Raw genomic sequence first — 22,438 nt, 5'->3', positions numbered from 1 at the left:
TCGTTCTCAGACTCCAGCCTGGCTAAAGCACCTCGTAACTTTGACCTGAAGGCTTAAGCAGCATGTAAAGAGTCTGTTTAAATGTTTAAAAGGGAGGAGAAAGGCAGCAGTCTTAATCTGTAGGAAAGGATTTTTACTTAACTTTTCAGATGTACTTTTATGCAATGGAATTTGATCTTGTACTTTCCTTTTTTTTTTTTTTTTTTAAACCAAGGCCACACACATTTTTACCCTGAACAAACAAAAAAAGCAGTATGCACTGTTGGAAGAAACACTGCTTTTTTAAAAAAAATTAGTCCCTAAAACAATGGACGTTAAGAGCTTAGGAAGACTGGCTAGTTCAGTATCTTCTACGTGCCAAATGACTGCCACCCAGCTTGGTAACAACCAAAATGAGCTCCTATCTAGCTACTACTCACTCGACATACCAACCAACCACGGACATACCAACGAGTTCTGTTCATACAACAAAACCTTCGCTCCTGTTGCCAGTTCCAGCAGTATCACAAGTTAAACTGGGGTAGCCTCATGCAGTGCTAGGACAGGGTGGCATTCTGTCTGCCTGACGACAAGGCACAGTGGAAGGATTCAGAAGTGTACAAAATAAAGTACCTGGAGCTGTCTGGAATAGAAGTCATTATATTCTGTTAAGCAGAAGGCCTTTGGAAGATAACATAACAGGGAAAAACTGACCTCAGATGATAACACTGACTTCCATGCACTAAGAATTCGTCCACACCCAGCCTGACTTTCACTTACAATCACTGCATATTAATAACTGCTAATTTAACAATTGTTTCACACTCCAGAAAGTATTTTTAGCTGCGAATTTAAGCAAAAAAAAAAAAAATTAAACCATTAACCTCAGTAACATTACCAGTGTAAAGAGAACACAGAAGAGGCTAGTGTTGAAAACATGCTTTCAGTAGCTCTTTCCCATTCACAAGGAGAATGACCACAGCCCTTTCCTCCTCTCCTGTGAAACAAAGTATGTAGACATCACACCAAGAAAATTCTCACAGTAGTCCAACACTTCTTTCCAAGACACTCCGATTAAACTACATATCCAGAAAGCACACAAAGAAGTTATTTTCATCAGGGTAATCTAACCTCAAAATATAGGACGAACTCTATTCAAAAGACTTTCTAGAATGCCCAAATCCATCCCAGGAAAAGCTGTGTTTATTCGAGTTTTAATTTACAAGCCTGACTTTAACACAGGCAAATTACACCCACCCAGACATCACTGTTTTAACTTTTTTGTTTTGGGGCGGTCTTTTGTTTGGCTGGTTTTTGTTTTGGTTTTTTTGTTTGTTTGTTTTTTTAAATTTATTTTCACTCATGAATCTGCCTCCTTGTTCTGTACCAGCCCACCACCCTGTTATCTTTTTGTTCATCCTCTACAGAGATGGCCTTCCTACTTCAGTTTTTGCCACTCCATTAACCAGGTGTCTTCAGTGACATAGGAGAAGTTCACAAACATCTCTTTGTCAAAGGAAAGGGTGTGTTTTATCGTGGCAAAGCGCAACTGTTCCAAGTTTTGAGATCTGTTTCCTTTTTCTTTGGAAGTACTGAGCTAGAACCTCACCTATTACAAAAGTGTATAATTTAACTGAGGAGAGGCAACATCAGCAAATGAATCTGAGGACATAGAGGCCAACATCTCACTACAAATCAGTTTCTGGCACAATTCAAAACTTCATCACCATTGGATTCTGATATGGTGAATAAAAATCTAAGCATTCAGTATCCACCACTACTTGGACTGGCTCTAAGTTGGAAAAATGCAGCTGTATAGGGATGTAGTATCACACGCAAGTGATATTAAAATGCATTCTCCTGTCAGGATAGCTAAATGTTTGCTTACCTGTGAAGTAAATAAACATTTGCTCTCAAGTTAAACCCAATGAGTATTTCCAGATGTGCACAGAGCAAAGCATGCCGTTTTCAATTAAATATAACATGCAAATATGATTCCCAACAATATGAAAATGAACTACCAGGGTAATTGTTCTGGAAGTACTGCAATTATAAGTGTCATCAGAATGCATTATGCTTTCTGTTACCAAAGAATATTTTGTAATGGGTCAGGGAACTCTTCACATACTTTAATAATCAACACAGGCTTCAGAACAGAAATCTATTTTAAATCTCTCCCATCATTTCACTATCAGCCTCTGAAAGTAACAGGCCTACCAGACAAAACTTAGAAAAGTACGATCACAGGGTCGGGTACCTTAAAATAATGTTTTCAAAAGAAAACAAAACAAGAAAAAAAACAAGGGTCTGCAAGTATTTATATTCATTTTAAGGCCAAAGGGGTCAATTAAATGAACAATTTTGATTTCTTGCATAGTTACAAGACAAGAACCCTCATACAGGAATACCTGCCACAAGAGAGGCTTTAAAATAAGTGTTGATTAATACATGTACAATGTTCTAGAAGACTTTTGTGGGAAAAAAGTACAGCTTTGTGATTCTGTTTTAAAGTATTAAATGTGTGTTCAGTGGCCTTAATCTACTCTGACTAGCTTTAAAAAAAAAAAGTCTAAATACTTGCTTTAACCTTACCTTTCTCCTGGTCAAGTCCACTTTTCCTACATGCAATTTCATTGCTAAATGAATCACTGCACAAAAGTTCCCTTAGAAAGCCTATTACCAGCATTTGGCTGAAGGCAGCGCAGAAGCATTAAGCTTCCTGAAACACGAAAAGGAGAGTCGACCTCTCTCTCTTCACAACAGCATGCAAAAATGGCCTCATTTGGAGAAGAGCCTGCTCCACCCTCTCTTAGTTTGGAAAGAATCACAATTTTATGACTGCAAGTCATAAGATACGGATGCTCTCTCCTCTATCCACAGAGTACTATGCATCCACACAGCTGGCTGTACATAAGCAAGCACAAGAAAGTTGTGTCCTGTCCTGTCATCCCATGGAGAGGATGCAGAACAAAGTGTCTAAACCAACACTGCTGCTGTAAACAGAAGAAAGGGACAACTAATCCAGTTCTGTTCTGGGAGGTACGAAGAAAAACTCATGCCTAGCTGTGTCCAGATATTTATCTTCTCTATGCTTTGTTTCTTCTTCTCAGCTGTATGTCTGTCTCTTAGTATCTGCAACATTAAAAGAAAACTACTACACTAGAAATCTGACTAAAGGTATGATTTACAGAAAAAGGGGAAGAATTTAATCTCCACTAAGACTCTTTTATACCGTCATAAAAATGGTGGGAAGAGAGTGTATATGAAAGCATGTATACTTAGAAATATTACACACAGATACACACTTTCCTGCATACACTGAAAGCAGTATAAGTGGGAAAAATATCATATTCCGTGATACTTCAGTGAAGACATTCCCCTTTGTACACAAACATCATCCAACAACTGCTGCTCTGGCTGGCTGGGACAGAGCACTGCCTGTCAGGGTCTGCATATCAGACATCACATAGCACTAGATAAGACCAAGTGATGCTAGAGAATGGCAATACTAAAGCTTCTTTGCTTTGCTTGCATTGCAAATATCCTAAAGCGAAACTACGTTGAGGAAAAAAAATAACAACCCGATAAAACATCAAGTTTGAAGTCTCACATTCCCTGAAATTTTTGCTCCTAGGTCCAGCTGCCTGGATATGTCAGGAAAGATTTGGGTTCCTTCTGCTGCAGGAATGCAGCAGATTAACCTAATGCATGAGATGGAACCTTGTTTGGGAGAGGACAGTGCTGCTGGCATCAGCCTGATGTGTATGAAAGAAGACAAGCTACAAATTTTAAGGAAGTGTGGAAACTTTAGGAGACAGATTTGCAATTAAAAACAAGAGAGATAACGAAACAGACAGGAGTTGTCAAAAGAATTTTCATTTTCCTTTACGTTTACTGAAATAAGTATTGATTGATACATTTACAGTTTCATTGCAGTAAGCATTAGATCAGGGCTACTGAACTAACTCAATATGATGCATTACATGGCAGCGAGAAAAATTAAACAGTTCAAGCTGCAATCTTGTCAGATCTCAGAAGCCAGACAGGACATGAGCGATCTGATAGGGGACTTCCACGCAAAGCTGGGAAATACTGCTGGGAATTCAGCTCACGTTCCCATTGAGCAAACACCCAGATGACTTGGTTCTAGAGGCTGAGCCTTCAACCCAGGCTCCTGACCACCGTGAGCATTAACGATCGCCAGTAACACCTTTGCAAGTTAATCCTCTCATTCTTGAAAAGCCCTCCAGCGACACTTTTGGCCATCTCAACACAGAATAGCCCTAGCTGACAAAGCTCACACATACAGGAATAAAAATGAATGCCTTTGGAGAGTCCTTGAATAGAGCTGCTCAAGTATTTTTATTATTTTAATGACAGAAAAGACCTACATGGTTAGAAAACAGGGCAGTTACAAATAGAGTACTCCATCAACCTTCCAGTAAGAAGTGCCCTTCGCTTTCCGTGTTAGACAGAAGTGCTGCGCTCCTTTCTGCACAGCAACAACTCAGTGGTTGAAAAACAATTACCCACAGACAAGATTTCTGAACCACCAGACCACAAAACCTCCCTGGAACCACAGCGTGCACTCAGCATATCAGGTTGTTGCATAGCCTTCATTAAAGGGACCACAGAACCACACTGACACAACACCATGGAGGGTTTTCCTTGCACAGCCCTTCCCAGCGCAGGAGTTTCCATAAACTAATGATACGTTCCATTTGTTGAAGAATGGTCTATTTTAAATAAGTGACAGCGTGCCAATGCTTTGCAAATGTAGCAAGGTTCACTCTGCAATGTTAAGATGATTGTGTAGACTGTGCTGGAGGAAATTAAGTGCTGCTACAGTTCACTAATAATTTTCACACCTTGAATTCCAGTAAAGCATGCTGGTTATTTCACAGGACTCCACATACAGCGTGTCTTGTGTATTAGCCTGCAATAGGTTCACATTCCTTAAGAAACCTCAAAAAGATGCAACATAATCTCTTTTAACACTATTACGTAAAAATCATCACATGAACGTTAGGCAAGAGTCTGCTCCAGAAGAAACTCTGACAAGTTTTAGTTTCTCTTACTTTCAATCCCTTCATCAGCCTCACTCCACTGTGAGTTTTCACGTTACGCTGACTTTCTCACTGCCATAAAGGATAGCACAGACGTCCCACTTCACTACAATGGAAATAATTCCTGTGCCCAGTCTTAAGCAAATAAGCAGGGAACATGATTTACTTTTGATCTGAAGAGATTGACAACCTTGAGTTTTAAACTGTACCTGGCATTTCCCCGATCTTCACTTGCCATAAGAAAGGTAGAAAGTCCTCATCTGCAAATTACTAAAGATAATCAGCTGCAAGATATGACCTTGGATAAAGCAATGTTCAATTGGCCAGCAAATTTTTCTGAGGCATCACTGTTATTAACTTGCAATTTTATCATTTCAGTCTGCCACTGATGCTTGGCAGGTTATAATTTTTCATTTTCTCACTTGGCTGATGCTCACTCAAGTAGAGATTATGGAGATAGTGGTGGAGAATTTTTACAAAGAGATTTTTTCCCCTTTCACTCTATCATATCAGGATACAAATACTAATGGTCTTTATGAGATGGATTACCTTCTAGGTGTAACAGCATTACTGTTAAAAAAGGTCCTTTCAGTAGTCCAATGGTAGGAATGGTTTTTGTCTTATTTGGAACTCATGAGCTCTCCTGTGTGTTAATGGACAGCTGTACAACTCCTACCCATTTAGCGCATTCCCACTGGACATGATGTGGCCTAACTGTACTTCCATTTTACAGTTAATATGCAATAAAAGTTTTACAGTTTTAGTGAATTAGTCCTTTCGCTTCAAGTGACCACTCACAGAATGGCAAGGGTTGGAAGGGACTTTTGAAGATCATCTCATCGAGCCCCCCGCCATAGCAGGGTCACCCAGAGCAGGTGGCACAGGAACGCATCCAGGTGGGTTTGGAACATCTCCAGAGACGGAGACTCCACCACCTCTCCGGGCAGCCTGTGCCAGGGCTCTGCCACCCTCAAAGTAAAGAAGTTCCTCCTCATGTTTAGGTGGAGCTTCCCATGCTTAAGTTTGTGCCCGTTACCCCTTGTCCTGTTGCCAGGCACCACCGAAAGAGCCTGGCCCCATTCTCCTGACACCAAACCTTGAAGTATTTATAAGCACTTATGAGATCCCCTCTCAGTTTTCTCTTCTCCAGGTTAAACAGACCCAGGACTCTCAGCCTCTCCTCATAAGAGAGGTGCTCCAGTCCCTTGACCATCTTCGTAGTCCTCTGCCAGACTCTTTCCAGTAGTTCCCTGCCTTTCTTGAACTGGGGGGCCCAGAACTGGACACAGTACTCCAGGTGCGGCCTCACCAGGGCAGAGTAGAGGGGGAGGGTGACCTCCCTCAACCTATTGGCCACAAGCTTTTTAATGTGCCCCAGGAGACCATTAGCCTTCTTGGCCACAAGGGCACACTGCTGTTGCTAGCTCATAGTCAACTTGTTGTCCATTCCTTCCTGGTTTTTTGGGTTGTTTTTTTTTTTTTTTTAAAGCCATTGATCACTTTCTACAAACAGAGAGTGTTCCCCACTTATGGCAAAGTAAGTTTGGCTCCATCATTCCTTTGTTGCTGATTTAACACAAAAAAGTCGTAATGAACAGCTCCTCCCAGTGATCCATTCTGGAACAAGACTTCCTATTTCTTAAGTGTTTGAGGTTGAGGGTTTTTTGGTTTGGGTTTTTTTTTTGTTTGTTTGTTTTTCCAAATACCCTCTGCTCACAAGGAAAACAGAATACAAATATCTAACTGAACACAAACAGATCCAAAAATGTGATTTTCATTTAAGTTTTTCTGCCCCTGGTGATGAACCAAAGCATCCTTCTGACAGAAGATCTATTTTGTGACATTTATCTTTGACTAAAAATACCTGTCCCCCAAGCAACTCTGACACAGGAATTTTATGTGATATGCTGTGAATATTTGCAGAGGTTTCCTCATTATCAAAAAAGATTTTTCAATTACTGTTATTCTAGTTAGAGCTTATGCTAGAAGATCCATTGCGAGGGGAAGTCGAAGAACACATTAAAGCTGGGCACACGAGAAGCGTAAGTCACAGTGGAATGCATTATCATCGATCAGGAACTACAGTTCACATGAAGCTGGAGACACTATGATGTTGTTACTACTAGATCAGCATTAAGTTACAGCCCAAAGGATATTAAAACAGCCTGACAAAACATGTCATTGCCTCCATAATTATCCATTTTTAGCCTTCCTATTCAAACCATGAATATTCAGCACAAAGAAGCATAGGCTTGTTGCGATCATTGACCTGAGTGCACAAAGTAACAAGGTCATATTTATTTACATTGCCTTTGCTTTGTCGTTTTTAATTTTTATTATCCTAGGAACTGTCTTGCCACATATTTCATTTTTGAGACATTGATTGCCACTGAGAATAAGTTTCATCATTCATTCAATGAGATTATAGTTTTGGCTGATAACTGGAGTGACATAATAAGGTTTCTAAAGTCATACGACTAAACAAAACTATAATTCTTAGATCTAATTCATTGCTTTTTACTGCAATTTCTGAAATTTCTTTAGAAAGACAGCCTAACATCACTCACTTGATAGACTGGAAAGTAAAAGCACAGGAAAAAAAATGGCCTGGCAAAGGCCATAGAGGGGAACACTGGCTATATTTGAATATTGACCAAGTCTTCCAAATCCAATGTCATTCCCTCTTGTGCCTAGTTAGATATTCATATTATGAACATTTTCCTTGTGACCAGAGGCTATTTACAAAAGAGAAGGGAAAAAAAAAAAAAGGGGGGGGGGCTGAGACAATTTTCTTCAAGCCCGTGCCCACATTTCCAATAGCCACACACTGTAGAGAAGAACACATTATGTCAGCTAAGGAGCTCCCCAAAAGCCTATCCCCAGCTTCAACTGAGCTACTAGTTTTCCATTTCCTGGCTTACAACTCATGGAAAGCTGCTTTTAACGTGTCCTGGTCCCATTAACACATTCAGCAACACCAGAAAAATCAGCACACAGGGACTCCACACCATTGCAGCCTCAGAGCACCAAACAGCCTCCCGAGTAGCTCCAGCAGGTAGTCAAGCTGTACAGCATCAATCCTGCTTTACTTTACACAGACGTAATGCTGGTTTGACCACAAAGAGTTTGCAGAATTCTATAACTTCTACTCCGATAAAGTATTAGCTCTGCTCTTGGTATTTTAATTCTGACCCTAGTGAAATATTTTTTTCCATTAACTTGAAACTAGGTTGGAGAAACTATATTTCAGTAATACATAAATATATTATTATAAACCACTATATAAACAAGGGTTTGGGGGGTTGGGGTTTTACATTTTTTCATTCACCTCTCAGATTGGACTCATTCTATAAACTGACTAATTTACCTGTTAGTGACCACTTGTTCCAGTCAAAGCATTATCATGTGACTTAAAGGGGAAGGGAGGGGGGAAGAGAGAGAGAAAAACAAACCAGGACACAACTAACCTGTATTAGTCAAGCCTCCATTAGTCAAAACAGCAGTACAAAACACTCAAAGTCTTTTCACACGTTTATTTCCACCAAATTAATTATCTTCAAACTGCCAAATCTGCAGCAGGTCTGAACTCAAGTCCACTGAGGTCTAACACCAGACATGTCTGGAGCAGAACAGGCATGAATTACAGATGTGTGCAGCTGCAGCTCCCTAGTGATCTCCGCTAAATAATGTCTCTGCTTGTTAAATGGGAACAAAATTTGATAGTAATACGAGTTGAATTTTAGAAAAAAAACCTGTCTGAATCCTTAAAGGCCTCGTAAAGCTAATATACTCATGTAAAAATCAGGAAAAATCAAACTGAAATAAACTATTCATGAATCTTTGTTACTTACAAAATTTTCACAAATTCTAACTAGGAATCCAATTCAGAAAGCTAGTCCTGAAGCTAAGAATGCAATAAAAATGCATTCCAACTTCATTTGCTAGGATGTTGGTTTGGTTTTTTTACTGAATCTCAGCCTTGCTTCACACTATGGCAATGCATTTCAACTATTCAGACTTTTCTGAGGTACTCAATATTCTAGCGCAACTTTTTCAAGTCTGCTCTGTATTGTCATATTCTACTCCTGTAACAAGACAACAAAGACTCTGCTCTCTCCTCCCCACATCATCTTTTACTATTAATTTGGAAGATGCCTTTGATGTCTGCTGATGTAAGAAGGTGCAAGTTCTGTACTCTCACATTAGTATGGTACACTTGTACATCACATTCACTTCAAGAATCCAAGTATTTGCTCTCGTGCAAGGGATACACCAACCTGTGTGAATACGGACTGCGTGGAAGGGACCCTGCACGTGTGAGAACCAGGTTTGTTCCCATCAGCAAGTCTTAAAGCATTCAGAGCGCTACATGGGCAACCCATATGTTGGTTGAGACACTTGTGAAACATTCATAGTCATCTGACTGTGCCAGTGACCACACATCTTTATTCATGAAAGAAGTAATTATCTTCTCACTAAGAAGTGAAGTCAGTGAGATTTCAGCAAATGTTCTTCATTAATTTGTTAATTTAGTTGAGGGAAGCATATAATCTCAAATATGAATGCTTTCCTGAGCATGAGCCCTGACTTAAGCACTGCGTGGTCAAGATGTAAATCCAGAGATCCAAGTTTCATTGCCCCCAAATCAGCTTGACTAAAGCAGTCACTACAAAAGCCCAACACCTCAGATACCAGATACCTCAGGCTCATTTTGGATTGGTACACAGTGCAGGTAAAGTCTTCTAATTTGCTTAATACACCCACACATCCACTCCCTGGAAACTTGGGCTTAAAACAGTGTCAGAAGAAGCCTGAAGAGAAACACAGGTTAGCGGCTTGAGGGGAGGAATAAATCTTGTCCAGATTTCCACCTCTAAACAATGTAAAGACACTAGGCTGCTAATGAAAATCATTTAAAAGTTTACAAATTCAGGCAGGTACTTTAGTAGAAGGCTTTTTTTAAAAAAAAAATATTTGCAGTATTAATCTATAATCCATTAAAGGAAGACCAATTTTTTTTTTTTAAAAACACAAACTTTCCAACAGTTTAACTTCATTCCATCCCATTGCAAAATTCTGCAAATTGTAGGGAGTGTGTATTTATTTTGTTCAAGTCTGACCTGCTGTTCAGTCCATGTGACACAGCCAAGGGAATACATAAAAAAAAAAACCCAAGACACAAGTACTACAAAAATGCTATCAGCCTTCAAAAACGCATCATGGAAAAGCTCCAGAAATCTCTCATCTTAACAGTATCTTGGGTAAACACCGAATCCCTCTTTACTTAGTATTGCTGCTCTTATTATTAAGCCCTGATAAACCCGACTCTTAGGACTGAGTCTGCAGAAAGTACTCCTGATGAAATTAGTTTTCACTGGCACTCCCTTTTAATTTTTAACCTGCTGCAATAAGTAACAGACACAGTGCAGACCTCTGAAGACCCCGATTAGTATAGCACAATATCAAAAAACATTCTGAAACAAAGAAATCACACACACTATTGCTTGTTACGGTACGGTCAGTGCCTGTAAGACTATCAGAAATGAAGTCTTAAGAAAAGCTCCGATTTTAAAAAGATTACCAGGAAAAGACTGAGGTAATATTTACATTAGCTTCTGTAAATTGATGAACTTCTTGGTGCCTAAAGAATGTTCCTAGGTAGAGTTATTTAGCTAACCAAGACAAGAAGATCCCTCTGTCTAGATTCCCATCGGTGAATTACTCCAGTCTTACCTGTTGCCAGACTGCTGGCTTCCTTTTGTTTGTAAAATATCTGCCCAAATTTCTGCTCCAAGCAAATCAGGACAAGGGTCAGACCTACATTTTAAGCCAGTTTGTGAGGTCCGTCATTTACATAGTTTCAAAGACAACTCTGTTCTTTTTCACTTTTCTTCATAAACCCGTATAACTCGGTGTCAATCTGCACTTTAAGTAGAGGTACATTCACATAGCAGGTTGTAATACTTCACATTGCACAAAGTAACTGAATAAAAGTTTCTAGATGGAATTCCTCCAAAGCAAGGGATAAACAATAAATGGATTAATATTCCCTAGAGAGCACCGCAATAATAATCTCTGAAGCTTTTCTACAGCTTTCAGTTAATTTATTCTGGAACCAATAGTGTAAATACAAGAGTTCTAACAGAATAAAAACCAAATTTCCACTAATGTGGTTTTAAGATCTAAGCATCTTGACAGCTTCCCTTTAAATCACATTTATTTCAATTCTGAAAAACTGAATTACTTTGATATGTCTTTTACACAGGCACTTTTATGCCTTCTCAGGACATCAGTGATTTTCAGACTTTTGAACTTGTACTAAAAATAATTATGCACTAAAGGTCAAGAAATTTCCCCCCCCCTCTTTTTTTCCCCAGTAACACTCCTATCTTATCTTTCTAGAAAGTGTCATTAATTAACTCCTTTCAACTGAAAAAGAAAGAAGAAGTGTCTCTGTTAAACGTAGGAAGAACTGGACTTCAAAACTGAATCACACACAGTATCTGCTAGAAAAAGGAATAAATTACTTAGGCTTTGCCACTTAGAGCACATTATACAACTAGAAAGGTGTTTTATTTTATAAAGGGGAAAAAACCCAAATAAGCCAAACAAAGAGCAGAAAGTAGTCCTTATACATCAGTATTATTCTTCAAAAATATACTTAGTCTTGAGAAAGATGGAAGAAGACTAAGTTTTCCAAATCTTTTGTTTATGCTTGAGTGACATACCAAACAAAAACCAATTCTCCATTAAGAAGCAGCATCAAGAGCAAGTATTTTATTTACAATCATTCAACTATAATTTGATATCCACTAGCACTTTTTTCCCCTCCTTTCATGTATTGGAACACAAGTCTCTTACTGGAAGGAAGACTGGATAATAGCCCCCTTATACCACACCCCACCCTCACAGAGACAGTCAGTACATCTGCTCTCAGATACTAATACACAAAGACAACTCTATTGAACCCTGATCTATTAGCAACTAGACAACAAACATGTTTCAACCTTAACATTATACATACAGCGCCTAAGAGAAACACTAATACCTGTTTCAAAAGGGAGAGCATCTCAGGTTACTTGCATATAATTTGAAATAACAATTCAATATTTCTTCAAATTATACAGTCCCTATGAAATTAACAATTCGTTAATACATTTCAGATTTCCTCTTAGGATAGAGACTCAGAAAAATTCCTATAAATATTCTCTACAACCTTAATGGAATTATTTTCAAATTCAGAAGCCACAAGGCTATCTGATCAAGACTGCGCATACATAAATAAGTTCTTGTGTGCTAACATACTTGAGTATATAACCACTATGTATATGAAAACGTGTATTTCATTTTAGTTCCCTATACTCAACGGTACATTGATAATTTTTATGTGCAAGAACCATCTGTACCTTACTCAACAAAATAAAACAGCAGCATCTTCCTTTTTGCAAACAGAGTGGACCAACAAAAAAAAATAACTTTACAAAAAAAGCCAAACAACAGAAAACTCCACACTTGTGCCACATGAGTATCCTATGTTTGAACACACCTCCCAGGAACATTTTTCCTTCCGGGAATTTCTCGCTCCTGAAGTGCTGGACTGTTGAACATTCAAGTTAATAAAAAAATTCACTTGAAATATATTCTGTTTTTTCCCCACAGAGCAGACCTTATTTGCTCTAGAAGACTGAAGTGTTCTTTGCAACTGGTTTAAAAACTGAAACCCATGTAAAATTCACATGCAAATTTAGTGAATTTAAACTTTCAAAGTTAATTACCTACTCAACTTCAAAATCTAGACTTAAGTGCTGCCATACAAAATACATGAAGTGTCTACACAGAATCATTTTTTGTTATGGTGGAGTATTAACAGTGCAGAAAAGCCAGCTAGGCCACATGGGAAATTAGTATTTTTCCACACACACACTTATGAAAAACAGCTGTTAGAAAGCATGAAGAAAAAAAAAAAAACCACAACTTTTTTTGACCAAGGATGAAAGTGCCGAAGCACGTCTCAAAATATTCATTTTCAAAGCATTACAAGTAGGTGGATGAAGCAAGTGGAAAGTAGCCACAACTCAGTAATCAAGAAAAGCTCTGTATTAAAATTGCGAAGTCTGGTAATTGATCAGAACTAGAAATGCAATTTTTCCCCCCCGGAAACACCGTGTTCTCCACAGCCTCTTTGCTCACTACATGTATTTTTTTACTATTCCCATGAAGACAAAAAAATCAAACCATCTGGCTTGTGCCAGACACAGTTGCCCATGTCGTATCTGTTTTTCAAATAGCAGACACTCATCAGGCATCTAATACATCTGATTAGCTGGTAGGAAAACAAGAATTCAATCTGATTTAAAAATATCTTTGCATTTGTTCTCATTCCATCCCAGGAGAAAATTGGATACTTTTGCATGCTTGTCTGTGACTGAGAAGACTGAATAACCAGTAGTTCAGCATGTCGAACATATGCTCGCTCACATGTCAGCTCTGGGCCCACACTTTGGCCTGAAAACAAGACCAGGCGTCTCCGAATATTTCAACATAGGCCTCTCTTGTGCAAGCACTTATATAAACAATATTGTATAGGCTTGATTCTCAACTGAGACAGTAAAAATATGCAGTAACACAGAACCTCACTATTAAAATAAAAATTCCAGAGGCACATTTCTGACACCACGTAACTATCTTGCCTTTATAATCTGAACTTTTTTCCTTCCGCCCTCCCCTCAATGCATGGTCTGAATGGCTGTTACAGTCCCATTTATAGAATGCAGACGAGTGCATCACACCTGTCTCATTTAATAATTAAGGGAAGCAGCAGCCTGATCTGTCAATTATTTTCTTCCACAGATATTCTCAGAGACCTTCTAAATGAGTAAATCCACTTATATTTTGTTAGGCTTCCTTAATTCAGCCTCAGACAGAGTCTACTATACTAGGCAGAGGCACATGTCACTTGCACATACAGGTGATCCCCAAGGTTCCAATTTCCTCCTTAGAAGTAGTTCCTTCATCCCATAGATGCTCTGCGACAGTTCCCACAGCAGTAGCCAGTATCAAAAGGAAGATTATCAACAGGAGGATTACAAGATTCTGTGAGTCCCCCACCTAATCCTTTTTTTGTTGTAGATATAAGGTGTGTATCTAAGCAGTTCAATATTCTTTGCTACCCTTTAATTACACTTTCAAATATTCATGAAAGAAATAATTTCTGTGCCAGAGTTCATATGGATTTGTTCCTACTAAAATAGTTCTAAACCCAAGTTATCTGAAGCAAATCACCACAAGGAAAGTATGTTGTTAAACATGCCCAAATACTGTCATTAAAAAACACAACAAACAACTAAGCAAGGGAACAGTGAAAGACAATTAACTAATTTAGACAGCAATACAATGTAAAACCCTGCCCTTAGTCTCACCCAGATGATGTTTGTGATTCATGGATGTAAATCTTTTAGAACACATTTATTAAAAGGCATGTTTAATAATTTAATGTTTCAGTGCAGCCTGTAGTTCCACCTATGAATTCCGCTGAGACATCACAACCAAATTAGTTTGTTTTTTTCCCACAATTAGCATGACCACTGGATTTCAAATTTCACATTAAAAGACAAATCAGAAAATTAATCATCTGCCAACAACTCTTGCCTGCACACGGACACCAATCTTTACTATATAAAGAATACAGTGAAATAAAGCTACAGAGGATCAAGGTAACTCCACGCCTTTACTGACTTTAAAACACACTGACTGACATCAAGTGTAATATAACCTGGTATGCTCCGGAACAGCTAGAAACGCTAATTTCACTTAGACAATCTGGAATAAAACAGTAGCTTCAAAGTGTAAAACTTACTTGAAGCCCCACATACAAACACCATCTGCTCTTTTGCAAAAAGGTATAACATTTGAAATAACATTCTTTTCTCTTCCTCTTACTACATACCATCACGAAGAGAATAATTTTATTTATATAAAGAGCATGCAAAATGAAGTTCCATAAAAACAGGAACATATGGCCAAATAATTCTGAATAGCACTTAGCATATTCATCCGTAAAATAAGAACTATAATGGGCAGATAAATACACCCAACTCTACTTGGAAATTGCCAGTATACACATGGCTTTCTGCAAATAATGTATTTTTAAGAATTTCTCACCCATCACTCCACACAGATACTTCTCGTTAGGGCTTTGCCAAAGTTAATCTTTTCAAAACACAAACTTGGCCTATACCACCCTGTATCACACACATTAACAATGGTCTTACGCCTAAGTCAGTGCATAAAAAAAAAAATCCCTCTCTTTCATAAAAGCTAAATTTTTATCGCCATTACAAAGACAAAGCTTGAAAAAAATTTAGGGAATCCCTAACATGAACCATAAATACAAAGTAGAAAAGGTAGAACCTGTGTGGAGCTACTTTGAACATTAAGTAAAATACCTAAATATAAACTTAAGACAAGAAATAGTAATTTCAAAAATAAAAACAGTCCTGAAGGAGGAAAGTATGTACACACCTATGAATTACTTTGTAAGGAGACAAACAATGCATGGTCAGACATCTCTACCTTGCACAGGCACTCATGCAGGATTTCCTGCAATTATAACATTTGGAATCCCTTTCTTTTTTCCAACAGTACTTCATACATCCATCACCCACTGGTTTCTAAGCCACTAAATACTTTTCACTGCACAGTTTCTCACTAGTAAGTGGCTTAGAATTTCTTGACTGAGCCCTAAGAAAACCACTTTTGCACACATCTCCAACTCTCACATTGATCAAGACTTCCAACAAATACCTAGCCTTCTCTTCAGCATTTACCACGAAACTTCCTGGATACTTGCACATTATCACTTGAGACAAGAAGCACAATCCCCTTCAGACTCTTGAAAATCCTTCCAGCTGCAGACTTTTCCTCCTCTAATTTGCTGCAGTATTATAACCAGCTGGTGCTCATTGTATACATGAATCTGTTCACCAAACCAGCTGTAATCAATCCTCTGGTCATTGCTTCAGTATTTTCAGAGATTAAAGCAAAAAGACTGGTTTCACTGAGTGATCTGGGTTTGCTTGGGTCCTTTTCATTTATTTTGATGACCCGCTCATAACATTGAAGGCTGACTCCTGGAATCTTCTACAAAAAGCTGAAGAGTTTATACAAAACAGTTGCATCTTATCTGACTGGCACTTCAGCTTGATTTCTGCTCTTCCCGTCAAACTTAAGTGTGAAGAGGTTTTACTATTCTGATTTACAGTTCTCTTATTTCTCCTTATGCTGCCTACAGTTCCACTAAGCCCAAGACCTGAAAGCATCGCCTGCTAAAGGCATGTAAAACCGAGCACACCGAAAAACTCAGAACATTCCTGCTGGCTCTTCACTGCAAGAGATAATACGTTATAACACAGATTTCCCTGAAATCTCTGCAGGATCTAAAAATCCCTCCTTGCAAACCCTCCAATAGTTCCCCCACACACAGAGAAGGCTCTTCTGTTAACCAGCCTGTTGTACTCAGCGGTTTTCTAAAAGCAGCCCAGGTGCTCTCTTCTATAAGAGTTACTCAGTGACAGCAGGATTTTTTTATTATTAATTTCATCTTTCTTTCAGATTCTAGACTTCAACCATCTTTATTATTTCCACAGTACTTCCACGAAAACATGTAAGGAATCTTAGCAGCTGTCACATTAATCTAGTATTTACAGACAATGGCCAATCCCTACTAAGACAGAAATTGAGCGCAGTGACATCTTTCCATTGCTGAAGAATTTTGTTGCCAACATGATTTAGCAATCTTCAGTACAAAACTTCTAAAACACATTCACTGTTTCCAAGCACTTTAGGCACTTCAAAAGCCTTGAGTCACCTATCAGCTCCATTCCAATTTCAACAGTACCCTGGGTTAAAGAACCATGTTTTATTATTTTCTTTTTATGTTAATTCATGTATTTAGATACAGAAAGAATACTATGATCACATACTCTGACTTCTATAGAACATGGACATAGGCCCTCAAGGAATTTTTATTTAGGTACATTTTAAAGGAAAAATAATCACATTTAAATTAAAATTTTCCTTTGACGAATATCCTACCATAACCTGCAATAAATTACCCTCATTGCTGGAGATGCATTTATTATTTCTACTGCAAATCTGTCTGCGTCATATTGTAGCCAATGGATCTGGTTATACCATCATCTTCTGCTTCACCATAGAATTTCTGTTCACAATGTATACACTTAAACATTGCAATCAAGTCCCTCCTTGCCTTTGTCTTTGATAATATTTAAGATATTGAGCTCTTGGAATTTTTCCCTCTGGAGCTATTTTCAACCTTTATTCATTCTTACAGTTCTTCCCTGAATTCTCTTTGACTTTAATATCATCCTTGAAGTACGAACACCTAAACTTGACAGAGTATTCTTGGAGTGATCTCACATACGTCAAAAACAAAGATGCCGTACATTTCCGCTCAGTCATGTATAGACTGGATCATATTAAACCTTCTCCCTAAGATCGCCCATAAATTAATCCATATTTACATGGAAAATAGTTAACTGAGAAGCTAAAAACCAACAGTGACAAGAAAACAAAGGAACAGACCCAGCGATCCTACCAGTTCAACCTCCCAGATGACTCTTATATCTCTCCCTACACACATGTGCTTGGGTGGCATTTCCCGCTGATTTTCAAGCGGAAACTACAGAAGAACTGTATGATGGCTGAATCCTTTGGCTCTGTATAAAGGAGGAATGCAGCACTTACTAGTACAGAGAGTTACCAGCCTGAGTTAAAAGGCAAGGCTCACTGAGGTCAACAGCCAATGCCGGTAAAGTCAGGATATTGATCTTCAACACAAATAAAGGATCAGTAATGAACAATAGCACATTCTCACTTTTATTCTGCTCCTGTACGTATTCTGTGCTTCTCAGATATTCACACAGCACTGCAAGCACATTTGCACAAGAAACCAGAACAGTGTTTGTGAACCTTTATTTGATTACTTCTTGACTATGTTTTCAGATATTCGAATCTTAACATTTATTTCCCCTGCTGGATTCCAGCTGATGAACAGGTGCCATGGCTAGCAGATGGCTCATAGAAAATAACTGCTCTTCTGCACTCATCCTGGGCTGTAAGAGCTGTACTCACCACATAGTTACTGTAGAACGAACAATGACCTTTCCTACTTCCCTACTTCCCTGCACAATGATGTTAACCAAGCATACACAACTGACAGAGCCAGGAGATGCATATTTGAGGAGAAACAAAGTGCTTTAATGCACATGTTGCTAGGGCTCCAAGAATAGAGTGCATTGTTTTTACCTGATCATAACTCAGTCAGAACACTGAGTTACTTCTCAACGGAGGCAATTTCCACGTCAAATTTCAACTCTCAACCACTTCAACAATGCAGTTAAGGAACATGAAAATCTTAAAGAAAATTAGAGGGAACAAACAGGAGAGAGGAAAACATTTCTTCTCCTCACTTCACTTTACGATTTAAGTGCACAGGAGGAGTGGGGAGAATCAGGGTTTTTCCACTGCTAAATAGTATACTTATGTGTTTTGATGCAAGTTTTTCTGCTGACATGCTCTGGAAATCTAAAATTTCCAAATCTAAAACCAGTAATGACTTTAAAAATAAAAATCAAGATGACGTGCAACCACAGAAATCAGGAAAAAAACAAGTGCTTACTTTACTGCTCTAGCAATCTTACCCATGCTTTTGGAGGAGAAATATAAACGGACAGAGGGAGAGGAGAAACATCCTGCTTAGAATATATCAACTCAAAGAAGTTTGGTTTGCAAACAAACGAACACATACGTAAGTTTCAGAAATTTATCACACAGAAAGTTCAAATAAAAATATCAACAAAGCAGTTTGCTGCAGAAACTGGTAGGCAACATAGCGGTCTCATGAACTAAGCTGTGGTGCGCATTCCATGGAAGTGCTAGTGCAAAATTTTATATTCATAAAAGTCCATTTCCTCACACCAACGCAAAACTGTTCTGCAGTGGCTGCTATTGGCAGGCCGTACACAGCCCCAGTGGTTGCTGGATTGACAACAACCTATAGGGAAGATATAAACACAGAGTTGGTCCCCTCTGTACACGGCCACCTAATAGAAGGTTCTGGCATATAGTATTAGAAAAAATATGACTGACATTCCTGACAGCAGTTACCAATTTAGGCTGAGATGCGTCTGTCAAGGAATCAAACAAAAATCCTCACAAAAAGCAACTTCTTCCAACAGATCAAACACACAACAAAAGTCCAACCCCAGTGAAAAATAAAAATGGCACCACACTATCTCCACATGGCAGGAAAAAGAAACAACTTTGCCCCTCCAAAAAAACCAGACATTGAGTATCTGTCCTATATCTCACAGCTGAAGATCACGCCTATATTTCATAGCTGGATTAATTACAGCTATCTTCAGGAAAGTGTTGTGACCCTTGTTTTACAAATCGTCAACCCAAAGAGCATTCTGCACAGAGAGGGAACTTACAGGACCCCAAAACCCCGAAGTTTTATCACTAATTCAGAGCCACCTATCAACGACTTCCTTACATTACATTGCATACTCCTAATAAATTCATTTATAACTACAGATATATATAGATTACTAGATAGACAGATAGATAATTATAGATATATTCTATAGAAGAAGAAGAAGATATATCTATATTCTATAGAAGCATGTGCTTAAACGCTAAAGCAAAATGTCACGGGGGGGGGGGGAAAAGAACCCAAAAGGCACAACAGTCTAAGCACTGATTCCCTACTAAAGAAATACATTGTACTGCAGGAACGCTACCTTGGCCAACAAAAGCACATTTAGAGTAGGAGCTCCAGAACCAATGAAAAAGTCTGAGGATCTAGAAGGTGTCTATTTGACAGATTAACCATAATGAAGAGCTACAGCACACATTCCCTGGAGGGTTACGCGTGCATCACTAAGAACTACTCTTCTGAAATAAATCTGTTTATTAAGAGGCAGAAAAAGCACTTTAAAGGTCTATTTTTGACTAGTCTGTATTCATACCCCGAGGTTATTTAAGAAGGGGGGGAAAAAAAAAATAATAATGCAGGTATGTACCACTGTAAGTGAGAATAAGATTTCAGCTATGAAGATTAACAGAGCGGGAAGTCATATGATTCAGCATGACTACTGGGAGCTGCTACCACAAAAAAATCTTCAGCTTGTGACACTCATGAACATCTTTTTATCGACTTACACAATTCTCACATTTTTACCACTTAAATCCGTTTTTCTGCTTTAGATAACCTGGACCAAACTCTTCAAAGCAAACAAAATAGCCTCTCATTAGCACAAACAGAGGTACTCCCTCATTATCAGCAATTTAGCCCGTTAATATCGTCTCACCTAACACCTTCAACAATGTAAAAGTATTCCATAATATTTTAAGGATGTGAAAAAAAAAAAATGTGGAGTTTAGATAGACACTTAAAACAAGAAAACCACAGCAAAACTTGGAGAAAAGCCATTTTCTGCAGATTTTTTTCTTTTTAAAGAAAACATTTTGTGCATAGCTCTACCGCTTTTAATTTAAAAATTACAACTGTAGAAAACTGCAAAAGGTCTGCTACAAGAGATCATTCTTTGGCTTGCTTCAGGTGATTAACTTTATGGGAGATTATCAAACCCTTAAGACACCTTCTAGGAACATGATCCCAGAGCAAAATTCAGAAGATACTTTTTAGTCTTCATTTTGTTGATACTGGAGATAAATGCTGGATTACAGATGCACTGGGACTCATAAAATCTCTTTAGATTAAGATTCTAAAAATATATATAGCATTGCTTGATATACAGGACTCTGGCATCACTACAGTTTCAGTCATATAATGCTTTCCATATGCTAACCACTGAACAAATAAATTTGCCTGTAAATGCAAGAAATACGTACCAAGTAATAAATAAACCAACATGAAACGGGCTGTTCATATTAGGGTAAAATCTAAATTCTTTATTTCTTCCCTGAATACTCCTGTCCAGATGACTCAGCAACAACGCTGCAAATTTCAGCTGAAGTCAGCAAGATACCTCAGCACCATTTCCAAGTGTCAACTCCGTCGCCTTTACAGTTTTAATTACAATTTTGAGGCTATCTGAAGTTAAGGGAAACCTACCGTACAGAAACCTACTGAAGCCAAGGAGCTCCACACGGATGGAGAAACCAAGACCCCGTGGATCACGCAGCAGGACTGCAGCGTTATCCTATACGGGAACCTGTGAAATTACTCAATGTGTGTTTCGGATAACCTGAATGTGCGCAAAATGAAGGAGGGGAACGCACGCTTTCGTCCAGTTCATTGTCTTTACGGCTTGCAGAAAGTTTTCAAGGTGCCACACATCCCTACGTTTTCGGGTTTCTCTTTTTTAATATTTAAAAGTTTTAAGGACCTAACACATAATTGAGTTTCTAAACCTAGCCGAGGCAAAGCTCGGGTCCATACTTCTCAAAAACAGCTAAGCGAACGGAAAGTAAACAATAAAATATTCGGCGTAATTCAAGGCGGCACCTCAGGAGTAAGGATGGAGGAGGGCGGGAGCACGCAACTGACCATCTTTATGTCGGACACCCTCGCGGTGCACATTTACCTCTTATACCGCAAACCCACCTCCCACCCGGCCAGGAGAGACAAACCGCGCTGACTTAAAGCCGCCCCGCTCAATTTCCCCTCATTAGCACATCGCAATTAGCGCCGGCGCGCGGCGGGACGCGGCTCCCCTCTCCCCTCACGGCGCCCGGCAGCGGCACCCGCGGAGCCCCCAGACGGGCTCCCGGATACTTTTTTTTTTATTTACCGAGTTCAGAGTTACTTTTCTAAAAACACCCACCAAACTGTCTCGCTCTGACAAAGTTTTCCCTCCCTGCCTGCGGCGCTGGCGTGAGGGCGAGCCCCGGCTGACAGCCGGGTCTCCGCACACCGACGGACCCGCCCCTCCCGCCCGCTGGGTGAAGGGGGGAGAAAGATGGCGGTACCGGGGGTCCGGCGCCTCCACAGCGGGTCCCGGCCGCCCCGGGGCCGCGCTGCCCGCCCGCCTCCTCCCCGCGCCGCCGTTACCTGCCCGCCCCGGGTGCCCCGGCGCCGTACGGCCGCCCCGCGCCCGCCGAGGGAGGTTTTCAGCAGCCGTAAAGCGGGGAGCGCGCTCTCCCCGAGCGGCGCGGCGCCGGCGGCCGAGCAGGGGCCACCCCGGCACGCGGCCGTCGGCCGGGGGCAGTCTGCGGGCGCGATGCCCTCCCTCGGCTCCATCATCGGAGCGACCGGGCTCCCCTCAACCTCGGGGGGTCCCTACCTGCGCGGGGGGCTGCTCCCGCCGCCGGGCCTGCCCTGCCCGAGGCCCCCCATAATCCGCCCC

At 39.7% G+C, this 22,438-nt stretch overlaps 1 protein-coding gene across 2 annotated transcripts in view; it reads right to left on the bottom strand.

The window, feature by feature from the left end:
- The window catches only part of NAALADL2 (N-acetylated alpha-linked acidic dipeptidase like 2), a 477,589-nt gene extending 455,386 nt beyond the window's left edge, over positions 1–22,203 (bottom strand). The window contains exon 1 of one of the 2 annotated variants that reach the window (XM_063339333.1): positions 22,144–22,203. The gene's annotated coding sequence lies outside the window, so the exon portion shown is untranslated. Of the gene's footprint in view, positions 1–22,061; positions 22,104–22,143 lie in introns of those variants that run through there. The other variant, XM_063339332.1, reaches the window with a different exon arrangement.
- Positions 22,204–22,438: the final 235 nt, after the last annotated feature.

Source organism: Chroicocephalus ridibundus, chromosome 6 (genome assembly GCF_963924245.1).
Source record: "Chroicocephalus ridibundus chromosome 6, bChrRid1.1, whole genome shotgun sequence".
NCBI lineage: Eukaryota > Metazoa > Chordata > Aves > Charadriiformes > Laridae > Chroicocephalus > Chroicocephalus ridibundus.
Note: the sequence above shows the minus strand (reverse complement) of the source record. Positions and strands in the feature narration are given on the sequence as shown.